Genomic DNA, 7,454 nt, shown 5'->3' with positions numbered 1-7,454 from the left:
ATATGAGCGAAAAATCGTATATACGAAATGAAACAATGTTAAAAACTTCGATTCCAATATAAAATTGTTGTTTGATCTTATGAAATGCAATGTTCTGAATCGATTGGTAACATTTTTAAATCTGTGGCACAAGTATTTAGAATGATTTCATGATTTTATCTTCTCATATACCGAAATTCGCATATGTCGATTACATTTTTCGACAATTTTCATGTTATAACGCGTATTTACACATAGTAAAAACGTTATATTCTTGTTATATTCTTCATTCTGCGTCGATAGAATATAAAATCAATGAAATCGGACGAGATTTCAATTTTTCGTTTTTCGACGATACGCGTATATGAGCGAAACATCGTTTATACGAAATGAAAAAATGTTAAAAACTTCGATTCCTATATGAAATTGTTGTTTGATCTTATGAAATGCAATGTTCTGAATCGATTGGTAACATTTTTAAATCTGTGGCACAAGTATTTAGAAAGATTTCACGAATTTATCTTCTCATATACCGAAATTCGCATATGTCGATTACATTTTTCGACAATTTTCATGTTATAACGCGTATTTACACATAGTAAAAACGTTATATTCTTGTTATATTCTTCATTCTGCGTCGATAGAATATAAAATCAATGAAATCGGACGAGATTTCAATTTTTCGTTTTTCGACGATACGCGTATATGAGCGAAACATCGTATATAAGAAATGAAGAAAAGGTAAAAACTTCGATTCCAATATAAAATTGTTATTTGATCTAATGAAATGCAATGTTCTGAATCGATTGGAAACATTTTCAAATCTGTGGCACATGTATTTAGAAAGATTTCACTACTTTATCTTCTCATATACCGAAATTCGCATATGTCGATTACATTTTTCGACAATTTTCATGTTATAACGCGTATTTACACATAGTAAAAACGTTATATTCTTGTTATATTCTTCATTCTGCGTCGATAGAATATAAAATCAATGAAATCGGACGAGATTTCAATTTTTCGTTTTTCGACGATACGCGTATATGAGCGAAACATCGTTTATACGAAATGAAAAAATGTTAAAAACTTCGATTCCTATATGAAATTGTTGTTTGATCTTATGAAATGCAATGTTCTGAATCGATTGGTAACATTTTTAAATCTGTGGCACAAGTATTTAGAATGATTTCATGATTTTATCTTCTCATATACCGAAATTCGCATATGTCGATTACATTTTTCGACAATTTTCATGTTATAACGCGTATTTACACATAGTAAAAACGTTATATTCTTGTTATATTCTTCATTCTGCGTCGATAGAATATAAAATCAATGAAATCGGACGAGATTTCAATTTTTCGTTTTTCGACGATACGCGTATATGAGCGAAAAATCGTATATACGAAATGAAACAATGTTAAAAACTTCGATTCCTATATGAAATTGTTGTTTGATCTTATGAAATGCAATGTTCTGAATCGATTGGTAACATTTTTCAATCTGTGGCACAAGTATTTAGAAAGATTTCACGAATTTATCTTCTCATATACCGAAATTCGCATATGTCGATTACATTTTTCGACAATTTTCATGTTATAACGCGTATTTACACATAGTAAAAACGTTATATTCTTGTTATATTCTTCATTCTGCGTCGATAGAATATAAAATCAATGAAATCGGACGAGATTTCAATTTTTCGTTTTTCGACGATACGCGTATATGAGCGAAACATCGTTTATACGAAATGAAAAAATGTTAAAAACTTCGATTCCTATATGAAATTGTTGTTTGATCTTATGAAATGCAATGTTCTGAATCGATTGGTAACATTTTTCAATCTGTGGCACATGTATTTAGAAAGATTTCACTACTTTATCTTCTCATATACCGAAATTCGCATATGTCGATTACATTTTTCGACAATTTTCATGTTATAACGCGTATTTACACATAGTAAAAACGTTATATTCTTGTTATATTCTTCATTCTGCGTCGATAGAATATAAAATCAATGAAATCGGACGAGATTTCAATTTTTCGTTTTTCGACGATACGCGTATATGAGCGAAAAATCGTATATACGAAATGAAACAATGTTAAAAACTTCGATTCCTATATGAAATTGTTGTTTGATCTTATGAAATGCAATGTTCTGAATCGATTGGTAACATTTTTAAATCTGTGGCACAAGTATTTAGAAAGATTTCACTACTTTATATTCTTATATACCGAAATTCGCATATGTCGATTATATTTTCCGACAATTTTCGTGTTATAACGAGTATTTGCACATAGTAAAAACGTTATATTCTTGTTATAGTCTTCATTCTGCATCGATAGAATATAAAATCGACGAAATCGGACGAGATTTCGATTTTTCGTACTTCGACGATACGTGTTATGAGCGAAACATCGTCATACGAAATGAAATAACGTTAAAAACTAAGATTCCTATATGAAATTGTTGTTTGATCTAATGAAATGCAATGTTCTGAATCGATTGGTAACATGTTTAAATCTGTGGCACGAGATTTTAGAAAGATTTCATGATTTTATCTTCTCATATACCGAAATTCGCATATGTCGATTACACTTTTCGACAATTTTCATGTTATAGCGCGTATTTACATAAAGTAAAAACGTTATATTCTTGTTATATTCTTCATTCTGCGTCGATAGAATATAAAATCAATGAAATCGGACGAGATTTCAATTTTTCGTTTTTCGACGATACGCATATATAAGCCGAAAATCGTATATACGAAATGATACAATGTTAAAACTTCGATTCCAATCTAAAATTGTTGTTTGATCTTATGAAATGCAATGTTCTGAATCGATTGGTAACATTTTTAAATCTGTGGCACAAGTATTTAGAAAGATTTCACGAATTTATCTTCTCATATACCGAAATTCGCATATGTCGATTACATTTTTCGACAATTTTCATGTTATAACGCGTATTTACACATAGTAGAAACGTTATATTCTTGTTATATTCTTCATTCTGCGTCGATAGAATATAAAATCAATGAAATCGGACGAGATTTCAATTTTTCATTTTTCGACGATACGCGTATATGAGCGAAACGTTTATACGAAATGAAAAAATGTTAAAAACTTCGTTTCCGATATAAAGTTGTTGTTTGATCTTATGAAATGCAATGTTCTGAATCGATTGGTAACATTTTTAAATCTGTGGCACAAGTATTTAGAATGATTTCATGATTTTATGTTCTCATATACCGAAATTCGCATATGTCGATTACATTTTTCGAAATTTTTCATGTTATAATGCGTATTTACATATTGTAGAAACGTTATATTCTTGTTATATTCTTCATTCTGCGTCGATAGAATATAAAATCAATGAAATCGGACGAGATTTCAATTTTTCGTTTTTCGACGATACATGTTATGAGCGAAAAATCGTATATACGAAATGAAAAAATGTTAAAAACTTCGATTCCTGTATGAAATTGTTGTTTGATCATATGAAATGCAATGTTCTTAATCATTTGGTAACATTTTTAAATCTGTGGCACGAGTATTTAGAAAGATTTCACGATTTTATCTTCTCATATACCGAAATTCGCATATGTCGATTACATCTTTCGACAATTTTCATGTTATAACGCGTATTTACACATAGTAAAAAGGTTATATTCTTGTTATATTCTTCATTCTGCATCGATAGGATAAAAAATCAATGAAATCGGACGAGATTTCAATTTTTCGTATTTCGACGATACGCGTATATGAGCGAAACATCGTTTATACGAAATGAAAAAATGTTTAAAACTTCGATTCCTATATGAAATTGTTGTTTGATCTTATGAAATGCAATGTTCTGAATCGATTGGTAACATTTTTAAATCTGTGGCACAAGTATTTAGAAAGATTTCACGAATTTATCTTCTCATATACCGAAATTCGCATATGTCGATTACATTTTTCGACAATTTTCATGTTATAGCGCGTATTTACACATAGTAAAAACGTTATATTCTTGTTATATTCTTCATTCTGCGTCGATAGAATATAAAATCAATGAAATCGGACGAGATTTCAATTTTTCGTTTTTCGACGATACGCGTATATGAGCGAAAAATCGTATATACGAAATGAAACAATGTTAAAAACTTCGATTCCAATATAAAATTGTTGTTTGATCTTATGAAATGCAATGTTCTGAATCGATTGGTAACATTTTTAAATCTGTGGCACAAGTATTTAGAAAGATTTCACGAATTTATCTTCTCATATACCGAAATTCGCATATGTCGATTACATTTTTCGACAATTTTCATGTTATAACGCGTATTTACACATAGTAAAAACGTTATATTCTTGTTATATTCTTCATTCTGCGTCGATAGAATATAAAATCAATGAAATCGGACGAGATTTCAATTTTTCGTATTTCGACGATACGCGTATATGAGCGAAACATCGTATATAAGGGATGAGAGAAAGTTAAAAACTTCGATTCCTATATGAAATTGTTGTTTGATCTTATGAAATGCAATGTTCTGAATCGATTGGTAACATTTTTCAATCTGTGGCACAAGTATTTAGAAAGATTTCACTACTTTATCTTCTCATATACCGAAATTCGCATATGTCGATTACATTTTTCGACAATTTTCATGTTATAACGCGTATTTACACATAGTAAAAACGTTATATTCTTGTTATATTCTTCATTCTGCGTCGATAGAATATAAAATCAATGAAATCGGACGAGATTTCAATTTTTCGTTTTTCGACGATACGCGTATATGAGCGAAACATCGTATATAAGAAATGAAGAAAAGGTAAAAACTTCGATTCCTATATGAAATTGTTGTTTGATCTTATGAAATGCAATGTTCTGAATCGATTGGTAACATTTTTCAATCTGTGGCACATGTATTTAGAAAGATTTCACTACTTTATCTTCTCATATACCGAAATTCGCATATGTCGATTACATTTTTCGACAATTTTCATGTTATAACGCGTATTTACACATAGTAAAAACGTTATATTCTTGTTATATTCTTCATTCTGCGTCGATAGAATATAAAATCAATGAAATCGGACGAGATTTCAATTTTTCGTTTTTCGACGATACGCGTATATGAGCGAAACATCGTATATACGAAATGAAAAAATGTTAAAAACTTCGATTCCTATATGAAATTGTTGTTTGATCTTATGAAATGCAATGTTCTGAATCGATTGGTAACATTTTTAAATCTGTGGCACAAGTATTTAGAAAGATTTCACGAATTTATCTTCTCATATACCGAAATTCGCATATGTCGATTACATTTTTCGACAATTTTCATGTTATAACGCGTATTTACATATAGTAAAAACGTTATATTCTTGTTATATTCTTCATTCTGCGTCGATAGAATATAAAATCAATGAAATCGGACGAGATTTCAATTTTTCGTTTTTCGACGATACGCGTATATGAGCGAAAAATCGTATATACGAAATGAAACAATGTTAAAAACTTCGATTCCTATATGAAATTGTTGTTTGATCTTATGAAATGCAATGTTCTGAATCGATTGGTAACATTTTTAAATCTGTGGCACAAGTATTTAGAAAGATTTCACTACTTTATCTTCTCATATACCGAAATTCGCATATGTCGATTACATTTTTCGACAATTTTCATGTTATAACGCGTATTTACACATAGTAAAAACGTTATATTCTTGTTATATTCTTCATTCTGCGTCGATAGAATATAAAATCAATGAAATCGGAGGAGATTTCAATTTTTCGTTTTGCGACGATAAGCGTATATAAGCGAAAAATCGTATATTCGAAATGAAAAAATGTAAAAAACTTCGATTCCTATATGAAATTGTTGTTTGATCTTATGAAATGTAATGTTCTGAATCGATTGGTAACATTTTTAAATCTGTGGCACAAGTATTTAGAAAGATTTCACGAATTTATCTTCTCATATACCAAAATTGGCATATATCGAATACATTTTTCGACAATTTTTATGTTATAGCGCGTATTTACACATAGTAAAAACGTTATATTCTTGTTATATTCATCATTCTGCTTCGATAGAATATAAAATCAATGAAATCGGACGAGATTTCAATTTTTCGTTTTTCGACGATACGCGTATATGAGCGAAACATCGTTTATACGAAATGAAAAAATGTTAAAAACTTCGATTCCTATATGAAATTGTTGTTTGATCTTATGAAATGCAATGTTCTGAATCGATTGGTAACATTTTTCAATCTGTGGCACATGTATTTAGAAAGATTTCACTACTTTATCTTCTCATATACCGAAATTCGCATATGTCGATTACATTTTTCGACAATTTTCATGTTATAACGCGTATTTACACATAGTAAAAACGTTATATTCTTGTTATATTCTTCATTCTGCGTCGATAGAATATAAAATCAATGAAATCGGACGAGATTTCAATTTTTCATTTTTCGACGATACGCGTATATGAGCGAAACGTCGTTTATACGAAATGAAAAAAAGTTAAAGACTTCAATTCCAATATGAAATTGTGGTTTGGACTTATGAAATGCAATGTTCTGAATCGATTAGTAACATTTTTCAATCTGTGGCGCATGTATTTAGAAAGATTTCACTACTTTATTATCTGATATACCGATATTCTCATATGTCGATTACATTTTTCGACAATTTTTATGTTATAGCGCATATTAACAAATAGTAAAAACGTTATATTCTTGTTATATCCATCATTCTGCTTCGATAGAATATAAAATCAATGAAATCGGACGAGATTTCAATTTATCGTTATTCGACGATACGCGTATATAAGCGAAAAATCGTATATACGAAATGAAACAATGTTAAAAACTTCGATTCCAATCTAAAATTGTTGTTTGATCTTATGAAATGCAATGTTCTGAATCGATTGGTAACATTTTTCAATCTGTGGCACATGTATTTAGAAAGATTTCACTACTTTATCTTCTCATATACCGAAATTCGCATATGTCGATTACATTTTTCGACAATTTTCATGTTATAACGCGTATTTACACATAGTAAAAACGTTATATTCTTGTTATATTCTTCATTCTGCGTCGATAGAATATAAAATCAATGAAATCGGACGAGATTTCAATTTTTCGTTTTTCGACGATACGCGTATATGAGCGAAACATCGTTTATACGAAATGAAAAAATGTTAAAAACTTCGATTCCTATATGAAATTGTTGTTTGATCTTATGAAATGCAATGTTCTGAATCGATTGGTAACATTTTTAAATCTGTGGCACAAGTATTTAGAAAGATTTCACTACTTTATCTTCTCATATACCGAAATTCGCATATGTCGATTACATTTTTCGACAATTTTCATGTTATAACGCGTATTTACACATAGTAAAAACGTTATATTCTTGTTATATTCTTCATTCTGCGTCGATAGAATATAAAATCAATGAAA

This window comes from Vespa mandarinia, unplaced genomic scaffold (genome assembly GCF_050613455.1).
Source record: "Vespa mandarinia isolate Hongniang unplaced genomic scaffold, ASM5061345v1 scaffold_55, whole genome shotgun sequence".
NCBI classification, from domain to species: Eukaryota; Metazoa; Arthropoda; class Insecta; order Hymenoptera; family Vespidae; genus Vespa; species Vespa mandarinia.
The sequence above is the reverse complement of the archived record's forward strand: the minus strand, read 5'-3'. Positions refer to the sequence as shown.